Here is a 22,307-nt window from a genome sequence, read left to right on the forward strand (position 1 = left end):
CGTCGCGCGTTTGACGCGATCTTTCGATGCTCAAGAATACGCAGCTTACGTTTCAGTCTCAAATAAAAATTCCATTAAAATGAAACTCAGGGAAAGATTCCTTTTTTCGGCAGTTACGTCCAGCAACCGCACGATTTTATTGGGCTGTTACGTGGGGTTGGATCGCTACTTCAACGATCCAAGCTCGAATATGGTAAAAGTGCCATAAACGCGGGGGATATTTAGTTTCCACAAACGGTCGGGCTTTTGATGCGAAATCGATGCTCCTGTTCCTTGTATTGTCTACGTTTTACGATTGCGCTTCTTCCTCTTTTTTTTCTTATTCATGGTCGCGTTATCTCGTCGTGAGATATTCCATCGGCGCGTTTATCGATTATGGTTCAGATACCGGCGAGATATTACTAAAGACCGACGCGGCATTACGGAAATTCGCACGACTGCCAATATTTGAACGGTCGGCACATACAAAGCCGTGTATTAATTTTACGGTTTATTAACAGCCGGACGTATCGTAAATACATAGGCATATCTGCGGCGCAGCGATATATTATATATTTCGATGAAACTCCATTGCTCGACACGGTCGTCTTCCGCGTGGACGGATATTTATATCGGACGGTCCAAACAGTCGATAATGTCGATGCTCTCCAATTATTCTTGAACTCGCCTTCATAGTCACGAAACTTTACTGCGAGTTACTTGAACAGTTTCTTTAATGATACCCTCGATGGTGAAGCGCGGTCATCTTCACGCCGGAGATAAATCGTTTTCGTAACTTGGATAGGAAAGAGAATCATGGACGATATAACGAATAATCGGGGATCATCCCGGCGATCGTGATAAAATAAGCGGCAATGTTAGCTGAAAAAAGTGGGAGGTGGAAATAGGAAAACGCTTTGTAGGCGTGGCTGCATTTTCGTGAATGCACCGGATGCAGTTCAATGCCGGTGAAATGGCGACCCCGGGCCGTGCGAGGTCGCAGCTTTGCTCTTTTTATGCATTTTATATAGAGGATTGCCGGGAATACGTGTGATGGTTTTGCCAACAGTGAATCATTTAACTTGCCGTTTCTAGTCGCACCGATGCTCGCAACGCGTATTTATTTACGCGCCGTGGTCTTTGACCGTCGCGATGTACCAATTAATGCAACAAAACAGAACGTTGTATGTATATTCACGATAATAATTACTAGCAGTCACGCGATTTTCAAACGTACGTGCGATTGTTACCACTCGCGTTTAATTATTTACTCGTTTTCGTGAATGATAAAAGTAAAATAAAAGATTAGTGTTGTTTTTATTTATCTTGCAGTGTTTCATCAGTTTTTATTTATGTTATTCTATTAAAAAGAATGTATCTCATATTACCTGCTGTAATGGTATTTTTATTACTTAAGAATATAATTAATCACTTTTTATTATAGTTTTAAAGGATTTTTGGGCTTCTTTTCGAGGGAAAATTGAAGAAAGCGATTTCCTTACAATTATATTTTTTATTGCTCTTATATTTAATATATACATCAATATATAGATAAATGGAAATTACGGACTATCAGCAAAGTGAATGTCAAAATAGGAAGCTTGCACGATAAGTATAAAAAGCGTATAGCAGAAGTACGGAGATAAACTGGCGAGACGGAGCGTAATTCGTAGGAATTAATTGCAATTTTTCGTAGGGTCTAACTAAGATCCCAAGATTACGTTAAAAGCTTTCAATCGGCGCGAACGTGTTCATCTGTTCGCGTCTCATTACACATTCCGAACGACCTAGTTTCGCCTATATTCGTTGCAATCGAGCTGCATGGCTACTCTCTCGAGTATCGTGCATCGCCTCTTCTTCTTCCCGAAATGAAGTTCCCGCTTCTAAATTTTCACAAACTTGCCTTCGCTTACGAAGTAGCTTCTCGCAATCTTCACTGTTCTCCAAAACTTCCCTATGCGAAACATTCGAGGCACATCGGCATTTCGCCGTTATTTATTCCTACGTGGACAATGGCAAAGCGGCGCGCGAAAGATTCTCCGCCGGAAAGATTCAAATCAATTCGATTTTCCGCATTTGAAAGTCGAATCTCCGCGAGAAGTCGTCCAAGTGTCGCGCGAGTTCTCGCGCTTAACTCCTTCGTGTTCGGTCGCACCTACAGTGTATCTCGTCGAAGTAGATGCCAGTCTCTCTCTCTCTCTCTCTCTCGCTCCTTCTCTCGATTTCGAGAATTGACGCGTCGTAGGATGGGAATAAAACTCCTTGGTAAATGAGCTTTTCGTCCTACCTCAGCCGGGCGAGAGTTGCGGCTACGTATGAGCCTGCCCAAACGCATTGCAAGAAGGAGATAAATCATAGACGTGCTTAATTCAGTCGTCGGTATATTAAGGGGGTCATCCCGTGTGACGACCGTTTTTTTAAGGCATTTTTTTGCGGCGAAATGAAAAAATACAGAGCTTCCAAATTTTTACTATATATTTATTACATCTTAAACTATATGTGTAAATTTTTTTATTTAAAAATATGGCGTCGATGGCGAGTTACATCACTGGAAAATATTGAACCGTTTTCTGTCCGCATAAAAAAATAGTCGCAAAAAATCATGCTATTTTGAGTTATAATTTTTAAAAGCATGTGAAAAATTGAATTTTTAATATTTTCAAAAAATCCTAGTTCCCACGATAGCCATTCACCTATAGATTAAAATGCAATTTGATTTTTTGATTTCCAATAAACCAGTCTGCCGGAATCGTGGGCACCGTTTTTTTTTACATGGGTGCCATTCCAGTGATGTAACTCGCCATCGACGCCATATTTTTAAATAAAAAAATTTACACATATAGTTTAAGATGTAATAAATATATAGTAAAAATTTGGAAGCTCTGTATTTTTTCATTTCGCCGCAAAAAAATGCCTTAAAAAAACGGTCGTCACACGGGATGACCCCCTTAATGTGAGAAGAAGAGGAACTTACGGAAGGAAATAGAAAGCAAGACAACAAGAAGCAAAATAAGTGAAAGAGAGAGAGAGAGAGAGAGAGAGAGGCGGAGAAAGGCGGCAAGGTACAGGCCAACAGGACCTGGAGGATAGAAAAAGCAAGCTCTGAAAGCTTTCAGAGCTCGCCTCCTGTTTCTCTCTCGTAAATGAAAGAACGGCCGGGAGAGCATCGTCGAGGTCGGACGATGAAAAATAGGAAGGGTCGCGGCCGGGGGAACAAGGTGGAAACCATTTTTTGTCCTTTATTCCTCACTCTTTCCTTCCTTCCTTCCTTCCTTCTTTCTCGCGCGTCGTCACGCCGCCGTCGCGTCAACCTTTACCGACGATGAACGATCTTATTTTGCGTACGATGTCGTCGGTGTAAAGCTCATATAGAACTCGGTCGTCGTCGGATCGAAGTGGGTGCCGGGGAGGACACGAGAAGGAGAAAAATCTCACACCGTCCGTTCAGATTTTAGGAGATTTTAAACCGCCCGGGATCCACTTTGCGAGGATCGAAGAATTTTTTCGCCAGCATTTCTCTCGGATGCCAAGACCCGGCCGGACGTCACGTGACCGGCTCGTACCTCCAATTCGGAAATTCCCAAGAAACGTAAGAGATATTTGGGCGAAATGTTTCTTCGGATTACGTTCCTTTTACCTCTCGCGACGTTTCAAATAATCCTTCCCTGAGAACCTTCGGGAGAGCTTTCTCTTTTGTCGCTTGTGTTCGAGGGTGTTTCGATAGCGGCAGGCACACCGTACGTCCGGTCGAACCGCGAAAGCGGCGCGCGAAAAGAATATCGCACGTTATAGCCGTCCGTTTGCCGCGCGACATTTATGTCGGCCGACGCTTTCATTCGGCCGATAAAATCCGATTATCATCGGGCGCTCATTTTCCGAAGCTTCCTGTCGTCCTGCGCGAAGAGATGCGGGAGAACGCGCGCGCGTGGCTTCGCCCGCACCGGCGAGATGCAAAGATGCGTGATAAGCACGCGTTTCTCCACGACAGCTTACAGTGTTTATGCTAATAGCGATGTCCTTATCATGCGCTTTTATCTCCCCCGGTAAAGGAGAAATCCATCTCGTCGGCAAGCAGAATTTGCATGAACGTGTTTACCAGTATTATACACGTTAAAACGCGCCGCGATAATTATTCTTTGCCGGTTATTATATTAATTATATTGCATCATGTTTCGTATATCTGTGCCGGTGATTTGGCGATTTTATTAACGCGTTCCTGCGCTCAATAATACTAGACCAATTTAACGTCCAACTAATTTAAGCTCCTTTAACTACCGAACCGGTATAGTAGACTGTTCGAATTAAAAGTAATCGCGCGATTGTAGACTATATCCATTTTAGTAGCGTATCGTTTCTCTTTCGGTAATCCCTCCGGCTTAATGTTTCTTCCATTATTAACGGAATGTAGGGTAATAAGAAAGGCACATCGATTTTTCAATCAAACCATTTCGGCCTTTACGGCGTAAAGCTGAGAAGTGCTCAGCCGTGGACGCGATGAGAGTGCACTTACAAGTTTTATTAGACTGCCGTAAGGTCGTTCATTATTACCGTAATCTCTTCCCGCGTCTCCGCACGACGCCGCCTGTCACTTATAATGCCCTGATGTTTAAAGAACGAACGCGGAACCGAAGTGAACCGTGTTCGTGCTAATCTTCGAAAATCCGCTTGCTTAGACAATGTTGGCGGCGTTGACGCATGAGGCGGAAACTCGAGCACAATTCACAGCGGCAGCTTCCTTCCAGAGGCAATTTCTCGCGATTGATTAATATCACCTCATTTCTCACGGAGAAAACCAATTTTATACATTGAACTTTTTTCACGAGAGCTTTATTACTCCTCTTCAGCAATACAGTGCGAGTCTCAGGCGCAATCGGTGACTTTTCCCCGATAAATATCTCGCGCGAACTGTTTCATTACTTTGAAGCGGACGCCGTACGTCACGGTGCGCTTAACACTTTTAATTAATTTTTCATTATCTTGAAATATCCAAGCGCGCGTATTTCATTACGATTCGCGGGGAGTGTGAATTTTCTCGTTTTAATTCGCGAGCGAATTCGGCCGAGCAATTTTCGTTGCGAGACGCGATTTTGAAAGACGAGCGGAAGGAGCGCGAGAAAAATTGCAAGGTGGAGCGTGTGCACGTACAGACGTTCCTGGTTTACACCTCTCGGTATCACATACCGCCGTGCGTCCACTTTATCGTCGCCCCATCGGCTCTTGTCTCACGTTACAGAAACGCCTGTCACGGGCGAAGTATAAAGTGCAGCTGTCTCAATCGGAGATAACAGCGGCACGCACGCGCGCGCCGCCGCGCAAGGCTGGCAGGACGATAATAAAAGCGGCTGGAAAGGCGACGGGAAAATGGGAGAACGCTAAAAATCCAATACATTTATTGGCGCTATTTGTCCGTACGTACGTGCGCTTCCCAATATAAGGGCGAGTCGTTATTACTCGAAAGTGCCGCGCGATATTAAATTGCTCGTTTGCACAAGTGGACTTTTATTTTTGCGTGCCGTCGCGCGATAAGTTCATCGATAAAGCAACAAGGAATAATGAGTAACAACAAATTTAACAATGCCGCGAAAAAGGAGAGCGAAAGTCCTCGAGGGACCGATATACTACGTTGTTTTTGAACTCGGAAACTCTATTGAAGATGTAAAACTACATTCTCCGTTCTGCTACATCTTTCTTTTCGTGTCACATGAGTTCACTGTCATTGTCCGACGTCTGGATTCAATCGACGCTTTTACACACCCTCGCTAATGAAGCCGCCGTTACAAAAATATTTCACCGTTCTTAGCCAGCGAAAATTGTTTAGTAGCGAAAGCGTACATTCGGCTGAATGAGTATGACCCTGTTTTTAGGTCGGAAAGGAGCACTTTCCCGTAATACCCAGCGGTCATAGCGGATTGCACACGAGTATATCCGAATAGTGTTGTATTAACGTACTGTTGTATACTTTCGTGTAGTAAACGCATACAGCACTGTGTAAATTTGAAGTGTGCAAACATATATTCAGTTACGAACACAAATAGCTTGTGTAACACTCGAAAGCACTCACATTGCACATTTTGAATATAGCCTCACGATGCAAATGCATGACTCTTTAATGTGCTTCTTTCCGGGTTGGAACGAAACTGAGTAAAGGAGGAACGTATTAACATGCTGTCATTCATCAGCTGAAGAGTAAAAATATTGAAGACGGGCGCTCTCCTCAAAAATACTCACGCATATTCGCGTGTACTCGTAATATTCCTTCGCTTAATAGACCGTGCGTGCCTGAGAGTGCAAGGGACAAGCTTAAAAATGACAGAACGGAGTAAAAACGGGCGATATGAGGGGTAAAAACGGTGAAATATTTTTGTAAGGGTGATCACGATGAAGAGAAAGCGAGGTACGATGTGACGAGACCGAAAATCCTCCGAGTCTCTCCACCTGGAGGAGAGTGCAGGACTAAAAACAGGGGTAGGGGAAGGGACGGGGAACCTGAGGCCGAATTGAATTCGCTGTCAAGGTAACGCGGTAGCATTATTAATTTACGGGGATCAAAGGCGGCGTCACACGAGGGCTAATTAGCCCCGCGCGACGTGGCGGCAGACACGGTGCATATAGGAGCCCTGGCCGAATGTATCCCTATGAAAGGCCCGCGCGAAAATTCAATTACGAACTGACCGACGCGCTGATAGTCGAGAACGCGACAATAATCGGGAAACGGCGTGTCGCACGAAATTCGACGCGAGCCGTGAGTGTTTTTTCAGACACTCACGCGACATACCGGCGAAGGAACAATTCGCGGGGGGTTGAGTGTAAATTAGCGGTGTGAAACGAGGGGGAAAAGAATACCCGTGCGCAGGAATACTCGCGCTAATTTTCCATCCCACCCCCGAGAGCTTAACGCTACCGGGTGATGCCGGGCGTATTTGCAAGTGAAGAAAAAAACAAAGCCACGTCCGTCATATCGGACACCGGAGTCGCAAAGGGGATAAAATCGCTCGTACCTTCGATGTACATTTTTGTCAAGTTGACATCTCCGCATCTCTCGCCGTAGCAGCCGCGGATCGCGTCGTTGTTACACGACCATGTTAATAAAAGTGCGCGAAGCGCGCAGTGGAAAGTATTTCCAGACTCTCGATACCTCGAGAGTCGGTACTTTTATCTAGAACGACGTCACCGTGCTGGCAAAAGCGGAGAAACCTATCGTCGTTACAACGTACCATACAATCACGAATTTGTTCTTGGCGTTCCCGCCTCTCTTTCTAACCGATTCGGCCGGCCCGCTCCACCGGAAATTACTAGGTGGCGGCCTGCCGATTCCTTCCATTTCCGGTCGAGATGCGCGTCGCGTCGGTGAGAATTCGCTTCGAGGTGTTCGCGGATAAACCACCGTGCAGAAGTGAAGGAAGCGATAACGAGGCGAACGTCCTGTTTCGACGAGAAAATTCGCCCGCGCGACTTTCGCTCTTCTTTCTCTCTTTCTCTCTCTCTCTCTCTCTCTCTCTTTTCTTCTCCCCTTTTCCTCTCACTTCCCTTTATTTTTCTCATCTTACACAGAAAATAGCCATCGATAAGTTTCAAAAGGTCCTCTTACGTTTCAACTTGAAATATCGTGCACTCTCTCTGCGAACGTGATCGTTTATTTATCGACGAAATTTGCCACTGCTTATTAAATGAGGAGTCGAGGCGGGAGAGACGTTTAGCGCGCGTGTGAAATTAATTCGAGGTGTTCACCGTTTTAAATTCTCCTCCGGAGATAAATTCTGGCGCCGTCGCGCACACGTGTCTGTTTAATTGCTTTCCGAAACGCTGTGATAATATTATTAATACATAGTTAATCCGTGAAAGGCACGTCGTTAATCTTCATTGACCTAATTGGCCCTTATTATAATCAGCACCGCCCCTCTCACAAAATTGATGTCATTTTCATTATTCTGTTCCATTTAATTATTACTCCATCGCTTTTGTAATTTTCGAAAAACGTTTAACGGCTAATTCGCGCGAGACAGCACGAGCAGTTGTAAAACGCCATGAAGATCGTGTAATTTCGACCAATTATTTTCTCCCGGTGCAATATGGCGGGGATTTCGTTCTTCAAAATTGCGAGACAGCTTTCAATTTCTCGAGTGTGACTGAAAGAGTGTACGATGAAATATTTTATCAATATATATACAATGCAGAGGTTTCATTACGTGCCATTGTTCAAGCTTTCGCTTTTATCGGCGAGTGCGGGCTAAAACCGACGCAGCCGTTGCCACACCGGCCGACATTTCGCTCTAATTGCAGACGAATTAATGTCGCCGGATGAGCGAGCCCCGCCGAGCGTTGATTGGTATGCTCAGCACATATCCGGCTTAATATCGTAACGACGACTGTCAGCATACAGCAAAGCCGCGCGCGGGTGGAGAGGGAAATTGATTCGGTAAATATAATTAGAGCGCAAATTGGCGGCCCTTCTATATCGAAAACGCGACTAAAACAAATTTCGACGCGCGAACGAGATTTTCGTCCAATTTTTAAACGCGCACGCGACGAATTGTGAAACGCATTAACAAACATTCCTCTCTCTCTCTCTCTCTCTATCGGTTCCTCTTTCCCTCCCTTCCTGCCCCCCTTTTTATTTTCAGTTGATTTATTTGATTGTTGTTCCTGGTGACATTTGGTCGAGCGCGTACCTATCTAATAACGCTTTTACAAAGTGATATTTATCCTGTCAGACTACGAGTTCGTTCGCGAGCTTTCACCTTGTAAAGTCCGCCGTACGTAGGCGAGGGCTCAATTTTTAACGTCGACACGATGAAAAAACAAACCTGTAAGGAAGCGAAAAATTATTAATACTGACAAAAACCCAAGCGTCATGATTGAAAAATAAACCGTGTTTTGTTTCGGAATTTTCTTCAGAGCGGACGGTAAATTTATAGATCGACTCGACGAATATCACACAAAAAATAACCACTCGGATTCCCGCAGACGTGATTTGATCTATGAAATATGGATACGCCTCGCGTATCTTTCATATTTTTCGCAGGCTTCTCGAAACAACGATTGAGCGCGGGTGTACGATGTATTATTCCGCGACTACAAACACGTTCGATTCCTCTTACGAATTCATAGTGCTCGCGAAACGAACGGAGATCTGCTGTCGGCTCATATTAAACTTTCTTCCGCGTCGTTTGTTTGCCAGGAAAAAGTTGGTCCCTGTCGCTCGGGGCGCGGACTGAAACGCAGTCGCAAACGCCGGATGGGCTTTAAGGGTCACCGTGACGTCATAGGATAGATCAGAGAAAGAGGGTGAAAGGATGAATAAATTACGAGGACGCTGACACGCTGTCGGTGAGACGAGCGTGCGGATGCCGGGCTGAACTATTTTTGAGCGCACGTATACCCGGGCCGGATTAAACGGCGAGCGTCTGCTCCGTTTCTTCCGTCCGATATAACCGATATACAACCGTTTAATCGCAATCATTCCTCGTTATCGCGCGTCTGTCTGAAAACCGGAGAAAGATTAAATCAACTTAGCAGCTCGCTTTGCCAGACGAACGCGACTCAAAATCAAAGCGTCAGCCTTTCGTCGTTTAATTCAATTGAATACGTTCGTGATTTCTTATCTTGCGGGTCCGTTTTTGTCGACTTTACCAATTGGATAATGCCGGAATTACTCTATTCCTCATGTTTTTATTACACTCATATTCGCAATACATCAAGCTTGATAATTATTAATTCAGAAAGATGTAAACAGTTTTATAGTACATTTTCATGAGCTGCGGCTGATATTTTTGCGCGCTCTTCGAAAGAAATGGGAGTAAAACGGTTCATGTTCGTCCGCCGTATTACGGCACATGGCGCCAGCGGACATGCGACGACGCGGCGCCATCCCTGTTTTCCCGCAATGTTTATCCGGAAATCCAGCAGTTTCGTTCTCGTCTTATCACCGCGAGAGGCTACTTTATGGATCGCGGTTATTTCCAGCCGTTATAGCTGCTACTTCGTGAGGGAGGGAAAGAGAAGGGAAAAAATAGATACGCCCAATGATATCACGCTAAAATAAAAATCCGTATTACGAGGATACCCGGATATATTTTTTTATGCCGTCACATAGCCTAGTTTGATATTAGCGTCGAATCCGCGAAGAACGATCTCTCGTACAGGTGACGCGTCACCTGCCTACGCGCGCAATCGACTCCTGCTCGCGATGGAACCGTTGAATCGCCGCGCGTGATAAGCTTTATATTGTAACGTCGGATTATTTGCACGTCGTCCGAGTTGATTTGCGGCTCGCACAATTCCGCCTCTTGGATAAATAGCCTAAAGTTTAATCTAATGCGTGCACGTTGCGACGTGCATTGTACACGAGTATTTCCTGACCATTGTGCTAAATCACGAGTAATGTGGTCGTCGTGACTCGCCCAGGAAGCATTACGGCATTCCACGCAGTGAAACGTAGTTTGTTGGACTGTCACGCGTAGTCGCGATCCTCCCGGGCGTGCGTCGTCCGAGTGGCTCGCGCGAATTTAATTTCTCGCCGTCGATCACGCGGCGCGTTACTCTTCACTCGTCCGTGTGGAGACTCATTTTCTTCGGTGTCTTGATAAAGTCAGGGAACGAGCTCGAAAGATAAATAGGGGAGAAAGAGACGAGGAGAAACAGAGAGAGAGAGAGAGAGAGAGAGGAGGAGGAGAGCGAAGACCGGTATTCCTCCGTGCGAACTTCCTGCATCGTGCCGCGCCGTTGGCATAATAATTTTCTCATATTCATATTCATAAGTACCGCATGCATATTCACAATAAATTTCCCAGCGGAATCGCTGTGGTGGAAAGTGTAAATTATTTCGCAGCAAATTGAAAGCTGCCGTAGCGCGCGGATGTTCAGACGTCCTCGGTATGCCGAGTCGTTTTCAAACTGCTTAAGTTAGTCTGATGAGAAATCGTCAATTTCAGCTTTCCGCGCGCGACCGGACGAGGACGACGGGCTACGCGAAAGTGCAGAATGCGAGCGCGCGAATTATAGCTACGTTAATTAATTATAGTTCTTAATGCAGTTTGCACCGCACGGTGTCGCAACGTTTCAGTTGGCGGGACTAGGCGAGACTATAAATGTGAACGACGTTATAAGCTGTCACAATTGCGCGCGTGTATAAGAAAACGCGACGTCGTCTAAGAAGATTGAATATCTCTCGATTTTTGCGAAAACTTACTCCGCGTTTAGACACAAAAGTGTCGTTATTCCCTTCGGAGGGCTCGCCATTAATCTTCGTTAAGAAATGAGGCGGAAGCTATCGGGCATTATTCGATTTCCAGATTAACAAGCCTTCGGTGTTTGTTTTGCGCCGTGCACATTCGTGCACTTCGAAAACGAACGACGCGATAAATTTCGTTATACACGGGACGGCATGAATCTTCCCGAAATCTCTACCCTGATATACGGTATCGTTGAATCTTGCCAGCACGTGCATGGCGCTAAAACAGATCCAGTGCTTTCCGAAGGACCGTTCGCATTAAAGCCCGAAACGTATCGGGCGACTTTCCCCAAATAACTGGATTTCCCAGTTCGAATGACACCGTAGCCAGAAATAGGTGTGCCTGTCGTGCGATTGCTCTTATCCGTTGGGAGAACCAATTTCATTCGAGCGTTGCGTTTATTACAGCGATCAGGTTTTTCCTTAATAATAATTTTATCGCATATGTGAATATTATTGAATTCCCTCTCTCTTTTAACTAAAAAGACGGTGCTTCGCTCACGGCGCCCTTTCAAATGAATTTCGTTACTTCAATACTCGATTATCCTTTCACCTTTCATCGCGTCGACAGTGACGACGCAAGGTCGACAACAAGTCGATCGTGCATTGCTATGTCAACGTCGCTCGAGCGGAGTTTTTGTTGAGAGCCGCAAAGTAATGCAACCAAATGTCTGAAGTACCTCGGCAAGTTCCGAGTCGACGTTTTCTCACGACGGGTCCCGTATTTCCAGGGGGTCCATCGTCTAACTGCTCGAAAAGCTATCCGAAAGCTCCCGTTTTCCTATCGTGGGCTTCTCGATGGCTCTCGAAATGACCGGAGAGCAAGTCGATTCCGTGATTACCGAAGATCGTTTGTTTCGTCCTGCTCGATTATCCGAGAGAGCTGCGCACGGAAACGCACGCGGCCTCGGTATTGATGTCGGAAGCTCGAGCTGGTCGAAAACTCGCGTTTCCGATCGGAATCGCCAAGTAGTCTCACGATTGGTCCCCAGGATTCAATAAATCGGGCCTCTTTCCACGTAGTCGCGCGATGGACGCATCGTCCGTCTTTCTCCTCCGCCCGGCTCGCTCGATCGCGCTGTCATCGTTTGTCTCCGTCGTTCTCGCTGACCAGGCCACCACCACTCGTTCACTCCTGTCAAAGCTAACTTCTCCCCCGGCAAGGGGTGGACTCGGTCGACGAATCGGGTCCGGCGTCGGTTTCTTGCTGGGGAGCTGACGGAGGGTGCGAAATTTTCCAAGACAGTACGCGTGTGTGCGAGAGAGACGGGGCAACGCGGCAGCAAGAGAGGAGGTAGATCGAAGAGAGATCCAGGCGGTGGGAGCGAGACGATGCAGGGCGAAGAGAGAGAGAAAGAGAGGAGAGACGAGAGCGGCGCTTTAGAATCGCGCGCAAGAGAGACGGGGTGAATGAGACGACTAAGACACGGCGGTGGTGGCAGGGAGGAGGTATTGGTTTATTGTCGCAGAAGGAGGGAGGGGAAATAGTAATGGAAGAAGAGCGGGCCAACTGCAGCGGAAAAAGGACACATTAATCCGAAATGCAAAAGAGAGGCAACCGAGTAGGTAAACGAAGGGCGCGATGCGAGGGAAAAGAGAGGATTCGAATCGTACGACGGAGGCCGTCGAGAACGGGACGAAGCGAGAATGCATCCAAACGAGGGATTCGGACGGAGAGAGGAAAGACGCGGAGGAAAAAAAAAGAAAGAGAGAGAACGTTCGGTGCCTCGGACGTGGACGAACGAAGAGCGCGCGGCGAAGAGTGCGACGAGGAAGACGAAGAGCCCCGAGAAGTTGAGGGAGGATCGCGAGAACTCGCGGCTGAAGGAAAGAGAGACAGAGAGGGAGATAGAGGGAAGAGGGGGGGGTGGGAGAGAGAGAACCTCGGGGGATAAAAGAGGGTGCGCTTTCGCACCCCGCGGAAGGGCGCGAGAGGGTAGTGGGAGCCCGTGGTGGGGGAGCCAGCTGCCACCGCACAGCTACACCCACGGCGACGTTCGAGGCGAACCTCAGTCGTCCGCGCGCCCTCGAACGGTGAGGGTGGTCGTACTCGGTGGTGAGTAATATCTCGACGCATTCTCTCGCCGCTGCCACCGGGTGGTGCAAGACCCGTCACACTTCGCCAGCTGACCCTCGACCTGTGCGACGTCCCTGCCGACGTCACAGCTGTGCGGGCATTCGACCCCTTGGCGGTTGATAAAGGGTGAGTAAAGCGTCAGGTTGGAAAATCTGAAAAGGGATCAATCGAGACGCTCTTTCGAGGCTCCGCTCGCGTTCGACGGTCAAGCTCGCTCGAGCGCGAGAGCTTCGCAGTTGATTGAGAGATCTTTGGCGAGCGAGGCCGTCGAACGGAGATGACATTGGGTAGACGCCGGGGGTGACTTTGTGAAAGGGGAGCTGACGTTGATTCGTTAGAACAAGCCAAATGCATATTTAAGTACATTTCGCTACTGCAACATTCATAACCGAGCTTTCCTCCGTATAATTACCGTCTTGTCATTCCAGGAGTGAACTTCGCTGATAAAATATCGATAAGTCATAAATGATAACGCGATGTAGGGAAGTTTCTTGCGGCTTCACACGAAGAGGTGCTTCGCACGATTTCTGTTTAGCGTGAGGGTAACATTGTGTCTCTCAATAGGCCATTATCTCGAGAGATCATATATTTGGTTTGGAGCACGAGGGCTCCAAAGCTCACGAACCAATCGATGGTCGAGGCTCTACAACGAAACAGGGGCATTTATTGGCGAGTGGATCTTTCTATTGTTAAAAGAATTAAGTATAAATAGTGATTCTCTTCTCTCTCTTTTTCACTCACTCACTCTCTCTCTCTCTCTCTCTCTCTCTCTCTCTCTTTTTCATTCTCTTTCTCCTGGTAGTCTCCTATACGCTTGTTCATTAAACTTGACAACCGGAAAATTAGTCCGATGAATTGCTAAATGCAAACGAGATCACACTTGAAACAGACGAATTTATCGGAAAATAGCTCAGACTGCACGATAGGAAGTAATTGTAGCTTCGTTAAGAATTTGTTATGCTTCGATTGCCGAAATAGCACGATCGGACAATTAGTGAGATTGGCGTGATGCAATTTTTGTTTATCACAGAGTCGAGCCGGTTAATCGGGTTTATTAAGATTCATCATTTGGATATCGATTCGCACTAATTAGCACAGGCGGCACGTTCGCCCGGTTTTGAAATGACAAGATCTGCATACATCCGCACTTGTTATTGTGTCGGACCATCCTATTGCAAAGCGCCAACTCGAAACATTTGCATTGCCATTATCATTAAAGTACAATCACCGGTCATTAGTAATTCAAACGATTTCATCTCGCTTACTTCTCCGGCGTAAATTGATACGTAAAAAATGTATCACTATTCCGTCGAGTGTACGGGAAAAGTTTTCACCGTCCACGTATCGAACTTTTCTGCAGACCCGCAAAAATCATAGAGCCGTTAATATTTTAAAGGTTAACGGGACACATAGAAAGCGCTGAAAATGGGCGTAAAACCGGCAGATCGAGATCGAAGGCGCGCACAATCGCCGTCGATAAAATATCTCGCGTCTGTCTGGAAATGAAGTTGCGACGAACGTCGACCGCGTTTCGAAGCGGGCCCGGCCTGTGTAGCGCGTTCGAGAGCCTCGCATGGGGGAGATCCTGAACGTGTTTGCCTTGCTCGCGGAAGCAGAAAGCGAGGTTAAGGAGGAGGTGTGCTGCTTTTTTCGTCTTTCTCCCTCAATTTCCTCGCTGTACCCATTCGCGGTAATCGATACCTGATCGTCGAGACGTAACTCACGTTGCGACCGATTGTTTGCAAATGTAAGACAGGCTACTTTGGCTTGAAATTTGTACAGCCATTTAATTCGTACCCTGCTGCGATTAGGGTAGCAAGTAAAAAAACAAAGCAAGTGTTAAAAGAGGTATAATTTCAAATGTTCATAAAATAAACACGCCATAAGTTTATTCGCAAATAAATACAACGCGCTGATTAAAATCAAATTTCCTCACCGTCGTTACCGCAAGTTGAGCTTTTCAAAATTACGCAGAAAAAAATTAGTCTTAAGTTAAGAATCGATATTCTCATATGGACAAGTATATTATAATCTTCTCAGGAGGTTTTCAGTCTTGATTAGATTGCATTTATGTTGATGCAAGTATTACTTGAGCTCAATTCAAGACTAAAAACCTTATAAGAAAATTATAATATTCTCGCTTATATTAAGATACTTCTTATTCTTGATTAAAGATTATTTTTTTCTGTATATAATTAATTATCACTTCAAACTAAACTTACAATCACCAATTTCTGCATCACCTCTTTCGATTTTTTCCTCTTGAAAACGAAAATGATGAAAATGTTAGCGGTTCGTAAACACAATACTGCAGTAAAGACAGCAGTCGTTACCGCTATTGCCAGCGCTTTTTTAATCGATACGTCGTATTGCACTGCACCGTTGGAGTCCCTCCAAGGGGACATCGGGGTCCCCGGGTACGGAGCACTCCATTACGGTAAAATGGAAATAATCGGGGCACGCGGGTGTCGCGAATAATTTACTGCGCGCCTGTTTACCCGCTGCTGCAAATTGGATACGCGTTCGTCGCGACTAATACACGGCCTGTCGTCACCGCGAGATCTCGTATTCACGAGAGCTCGAGGGAACGAGGAGATTCACCATGGGAGTAGGATATCTTCGTCATGAAGCGTTAATAGTCATAACTTGGAACTTCTTTCACGGTGAGACACTCAGATCGAAACTTCAGAGTTAGATCCAAATTTTCTCATTGGATCACTATAGGTTGTGAAAACGCGACGCCCCCCCCCCCCCAGCTAAATACCACACGGTGTCAGAGTCACGCGCGATTAACTCGTCACCCACGCTTTAATTACAACAACGGTCAATTATGGCGGCGACAAAAGTAGCCGCCGATCCGAAATCCTATCCCGGCTTCTTCTCGTCATAAAACTCAGCCACCGTGTAAATGAGTGTCGCGGATCTCGCGCGCCCGCTAGATTTATATATCTTCACCCTGCTCTCCGGCGAAGTGACGTTTGCCGTGTGCAAAAAGCGATGGAAGTAGCGAGGTAAAAACTGGGTGTAATGGGCGTGCGATTCTCAATTTCAGCCAATTACCGCGGTAGTCGCGACACTCCACGCTTGTTTCCGCGACTTAAAAAGAAAATCGCCGGCTTTGCGGTTCCTTCCGCGGGTCCCGTCCCTCTCGAATTCCGCCGGAACACAATCGATACTCCCGGCTCATTCGCGTAATCGAATCTCTGTTCTCCTGTGAACTCGGGACGAAAGAGTTAACGAGTTTTCCGCTCTTACGAGGGCCCGTTATTTCGAGAGCTCGCAGTTCCGCGGGCGACGCTGTCGAGCGCGCGCGGGATCCGCGTCGTCTGATGATTATCCGGATCCTTGGCGTTTGTCTTGACGTCTGTAAGTTACCTGGCGCAATGATGTTTGCCAAGAGAGGCGGGAGAGCGCAATTTCCGCACCGAGTACGCGCAGCAAACCAAAGTTGTGGCGCGGGTGCCTCGCAAGAGACAGCTCGCGACTTCCGTCGTGGTTTAACTGTCTTCCGTCGTTACCCAGTCTCCGAGGGAGCGACGGGTATTCACACACATTCGTACTCCGTTCGGAGTTTCGCGCCGCTCGAGGCACGTTTGACGCAACGAAAGCAAAATGCCGACAGCGCGCGGGATCCCTTCTGTATCGCGACCGACTTTTCCCCGAGTTCGCGGTAACATTCGCTTCGTAATATTAATCAGCCGCGTTGCCTCATTTATCGGCGGCCTCGCATGCTCTCTCGTCGTCGTTTTATATCTCGGGGATAGAGGCGAGGTGTTCCGTGGAGAATTTATAATTGACTTTTCACGGCCGGTAATAATTAAAAGGGAGAGCTGCGTTTCCTCCTCGCGTGCGGCGAGTCTATAACGGTCGCCGATTTGTGAGAAGTCGGGTACTCTCTCGCGATAAAATAAGCCGCGAATTACTTACCGTGGAGCGCACATCGATGTACAAATTGATTATTGAGATATAAATTACTCGAAATTACACGGAGCCGGCGAGATTTGCGAAAAGTGCGGGCGCAAATATTACCGGCGCGGTCCGCGAGGTGAATCGATCCCTACGCAAATACAAACGGCTATTGTTTTGCGCGATTATAATCCGCATAAATACGCATCCGCACAGACAGACTTTGAAATCACATTAGCCACGTGAAACGAGTGTTATCTATATCGCGTGATCTCGAGATCACGTCGTGCAGAAGGATCGCTTTTAATCGTACTTCCGCTCTCCTTTAAACTCTATATTCAAATAAATGCCGTCATATTTCAAGTATCTCAAATATTCGAACAAATTGCCCTCGCATTATCGAAGATCTTCCCGAGAGGGAGCTCTATTTTTCTTCTCTACGCGGATCAAGTGCGGGTTGAGAGTGATCGCTGCCTCACTAACTGATACTCGATCCCGCAGACGAGGTCCGACCGATGTTTATTCTCGATCCATATCGCAGCGGATCGCAAGCTCTTGTCGCCCTCGCTGATACACGGAACGCGTATATTATTATTCTTCTAAGCCGCAGCCATTTGTACGAAGTCGTGGAAATGCTTCTCCTCATCCTTTACACCCGCGGATGCGCCCGAGGTGGCCGGTGAACGTAACAAAATCCGCAGCTCAAAACCCTATCTCTCACGGCGCTATGTAGTTATGAGCCGCGCGACGTGGAAAAGAATCTCCCTACCTTCCGTGTAACTTTATTGTTTGTGATTTATTTCGAGCCAGGCCGCGAATGCGTAGTCCGCGAAAGCGTTCTCAGCGCAACGTTCGGTTTCGCAGACTCGCGGAACCTTATATCGCTCTCCGGCCCGCCTTGAATTTCCAACATCGACCGCGCACCCGACGATTAATCACCGCGCGTTTCGCCCCCGATGGATATACATTACGTCATCGTTTCGCCGAAGAAATTCGGCAAGTCGCCTCGGTCCCGCATCGTTTGTTCCGAATGCGCGCTCTCCTCCAGCGCTTCGCAACTGCAACTTCGCAGCGGAGCGACGTGCGCAGTTTGACTAATGAAGTATTCGTACGAGGTACGAATCGTAGATGTATGTAACCCCGATTTTGCTGTTGAGACCGTTGTAATTCGAGGTGCGTGCGTCTGTGTGTGTATGTGTGTGTGTATCACGCGGATTACGCGTATTCCCCTCCGCCGAAGCTTTGCGCGTCAGGTTATAATGGGAACTTGATTGCCCCTTTGTTTACCGCGAGACGATTAACAATGCAATTCGGCGTGATACACAGATCTCTGCGATCTTGCGATCTATCCCCCCCCCCCAGAGAGACGGAAAGCGAATTGCCTTCGGCGATCACCCGCGAGGAAGTGCAAAATGACGGATGATCGTTAGAGCGATACGTTCCGAATAATGAAGGTTGCTCGCCGAAACTAGTAACGTCGTGCGGCAACTCGAATGTCGTTCGCCAGAGCTCGGAGCTATCATATGTGCGCGCGCGCGTGGAAATAGTTCGCGAACTATTTCACCGTTCCGACGCCCGGCTTCCGTGACGCAGTCCGAAACTCGGCTCAAACTGACGCTTAAGTAGGTGACAAATGAGCGATTGATCGTTCCCGGGATCCACGACGTTACCGGCTAATCATCGCCTTATCGCCGGTGATCGGGCCTCATTACGGGATTTAAAGGCCGCGCGGCGGGCGGGAAAATTTTAATGAAAATTTCACGCGCCGCTGCACGGCGCGCATCGAGCGCAATTAACTTCGATTTTCGTAAACGCGCCGCGTGCTTAATGCCCATGCTCGGCGAGTGCGTACCGAAACCTCGGCATAAAGCGAGGCTAATTTCTGGGGAACGCGAATATCCCAGAGGGAATATCGAGATCGCGCGATATGAATCAAATAATGCGTACTTGTCGCGACAGAGTTTTTACGAAATTCGGCGATTCTCTCGACGAATGTACACTCGAGATATCATATAGTCAATTATATTTCTACTTCCATGGCGGATATTTGCCAAAGAATATTGAAGTGACCATTTTACTTGGCTCAGGTAAATATTGCTCGGAATGATGGCACTGTTTTCTTCGGTGTAGGTGACCGTTAACGATCTGAGCAAGGAAATGACGCGCGCGCGCGCGCGCGTAACGTATGATTTCAGCAATATATTTCAGCGGGAAAGCGCGCCTTTATCACCGGGCGAAATGAAACGCGGTATTTAGGAAGTAATCAGCAGAACAACGTGGGGATATTGTAGAGCATCGTTGCATTCGCTCATCGAAACTCGTCGCTCGGAGTTACAGCGGCGAAAGCGCAAGCGCCCTTGCAACTGCTATTATAAATTGTTTTCTCGCTTCGAAACTTGCGGGAACGCGTGCGCGCGCGCGCGCGATCTGCACTAAAGGTAATACCGCTCTTCCTCATCGCGTCAAAGTAGCAGTTCGGCTGATGATATCCGCACGAGGAAATCCATTCGGAGATCACCGGCGTGCGCTCAGGTTTTCCGGATATTTATGCCGGCTTTCGGTCTTTTTTCCTACCCGAACTTTCCGTGCGACGACACTCGTCGAATACTATTATCCGTCTGCCATTCGTATTTAACGATGAAAAGCGAAACGCCTGTGAAGCAGGACTGCATTTCTCTCCCGTGCTTGTTTATCGCTGTTATCTCGCATTACAAAAATCATACGTTTATACCGGATCCGCGTTTTATTATAAATTAAATCTAGAGAATAAATAATTTATCCAGCATTATTCAACGGCACCGTTTGCGTGTCCGTTTTAATTAATGCACGGATGCGGTTCCCTTTGTTCTTCGCTCGCTCGGCAAGCGAAATGTCAAAGATCTGTGTCGAAGACAGAGTCCCGTTATCTTGGAAAAGAGACGGCAATGCACCGTCGTCGGAGAGATTATTACGTGTCGTTTTATTAATGCCCGCGACTATGTGCCGCATAGAGAGAAGTCGGTATTCTATATATTATGCGTCACCCACGTGCTTTTGCATTATGCATGGACGTTGCATCTCCTACACACACAGGCGCATACACATTGCGTGCACGAGGCTGAAGGCTCAGAATGACGAGAGACAGGGAGATGAGCCTATATTAGATAATTTTCATGTCAAACGTCCGCCGTGTATAACGTCAAAGTGCCATGCCGTAGACGTGGCTCCTAAAGATAGGGTGAATATTGCGTTGTTAATAGTTGATTGAATAAAACATTTTGCTTGCACGTCAGGCCGGGGACACGTTATATCGAGCGACCTAGAATACAGCGATGATACGATTATTATTGCGCCAATACGATCAAGCGCGCGGTGTCTCTGTCAGGAAGCAATATTTTTTTTAATGTATTCGTGAACAATCGAATCTTTGACAATCGAGAGAGAGAGAGAGAGAGAGAGAGAGAGAAAAGAAATGTTTGCAAGTTTGTTATTCGTTCGCAGGTTTATTCGTTCGCTCATACGTTCATCCGACGTCGTCGAGCGACAATTCACGCTTGACATATTTTGCTCCTCGCAGACAGGATATTTTTCTCCGTCGAGGTAACAATTTTTCGTGGATCGCACGAGCGCCGGAGAACTCGCGCATTAAGAGTCGATTTAGGGTCGACTACGTATTCGCCGATCGTAGATCGCAATCATAAGCGGCGACAGCGGCTGCCCGTGACACGCACGAAAATAGATCCGCAAATTGCTTCTTCCACTTTAAACCGACGGCAACGCGGTCACGCGGACTCCACCATGGCGACGGTTGTTGTTAGCGAATTGCAACCTTAGGATTTCGTTTGTATTCCGCGCCACGTCCGACGGTGGTTCGACAGAAATTCGTTACGTCGCCGCCTCGGTGAGAAGGAATCTTTGTTCGGTTAATCGCACGAATGCCTCGCCTCAATTTCGAGCGGAAACTTTCATGATCCACCGTCGTACCGTTCGACCGCATATCATTCTCGCTCTATCAGATATAGAGGAAAAAAACCAAAACTGATACAGGTATGAAAAAGTCGATACGCACTCATGTTATCTCGGCTGTAAAGCACCGGATTCTGTCGAAGAGTGAACATGAACTTCATTTACTGCGTGTACAAGAGGGGAAAACAAATTTTACTGGAACAGCAAATTGTTCGTTAATTGTGACAGCGACAAGATTTGTCACGTGGAAAAGAATAGTTTCTCTTGTTGTTGCTACAGCAATAAATAAAATTTAGTTGGCGTAACCAAATTATCTTGCTGTCCATATATCCAGCAAATAGCAATTAATATCTTTACCAAATCTCTTTCTGCCGTCCGAACAAATTTTCTCGTTGTCTAAAGAAAATTTTTGCTTGCTGTCACTATATTGACAAACATTTGCTGTTGTGGCAAAATTTATTTTCTCCGTGCGTGCTCTCTCGCCGAAGAAGCCGGCCAACCTTTATTTCTCTAACGTGCACATACCCGTGCCCGTCGCGGCGACGATTTTAAAAGAGCGCCGTTTGACGCTGCTTGCTTTTTTGTTTGTTAATTTTCACGGACGGTCTGTATCAGAGGCGACAGCGGTGTAACTTTTGTCGACAATCAAACGACAAAGCGGGGGATTTTATTTTTCCCTCCACCGGCCCGGGCGGAATGTCACTCCGCCTTTTTCGCGATGTTTTCCGGTGGAAAGCCGTATTTGCATAACATAAATTTACGGCTGCTTTAAAGGATATCGCGAGGAGAGGGCGGACAAACAGACGAACGGACAGCTAGCGAGAGATTCAACACGGTAAATCTTTGGATACGGTTTTCTCTCCCTCCCTCTCTCTCTCTCTCTCTCTCTCTTTCTATCTCTCTACGTCGGTGTCTCTTTCCCTCTTCCTTCTTGTTTCCTATATTGCTTTGCATTCGTTCCTTATACCGGCGTTCTTTTTTACGAGCGGAGCGTGCACTTCCGGCTGGCGAGCACTCGAATCTCGTTCGAGTGCCCCCGTCATTTGCATGGCATTGCACTCGCGCAGCTTCTCGACGCGCCCCGACTTTTACCTCGTGAATAATAATTAAGGCGCTTAAAACGTTTATATCGCCTTATTTATTGCTTTATTATTATTGATCGCGCAGTGT

The 22,307-nt window shown here is 47.0% G+C and overlaps 2 protein-coding genes across 3 annotated transcripts in view; one reads left to right on the top strand and one right to left on the bottom strand.

Moving 5' to 3' along the window:
* LOC106750434 overlaps window positions 1-22,307 on the bottom strand; it is a 63,202-nt gene that overhangs the window by 21,592 nt on the left and 19,303 nt on the right. The window lies entirely within an intron of this gene.
* The window catches only part of LOC106750436, a 127,978-nt gene continuing 118,903 nt past the window's right edge, over window positions 13,233-22,307 (top strand). The window contains exon 1 of the mRNA XM_014630783.1: window positions 13,233-13,412. The gene's annotated coding sequence lies outside the window, so the exon portion shown is untranslated. The remainder of the gene's footprint in view (window positions 13,413-22,307) is intronic.

Source organism: Dinoponera quadriceps, unplaced genomic scaffold (assembly GCF_001313825.1).
Source record: "Dinoponera quadriceps isolate SergipeBrazil2010 unplaced genomic scaffold, ASM131382v1 scaffold5784, whole genome shotgun sequence".
Taxonomy (NCBI): Eukaryota; Metazoa; Arthropoda; class Insecta; order Hymenoptera; family Formicidae; genus Dinoponera; species Dinoponera quadriceps.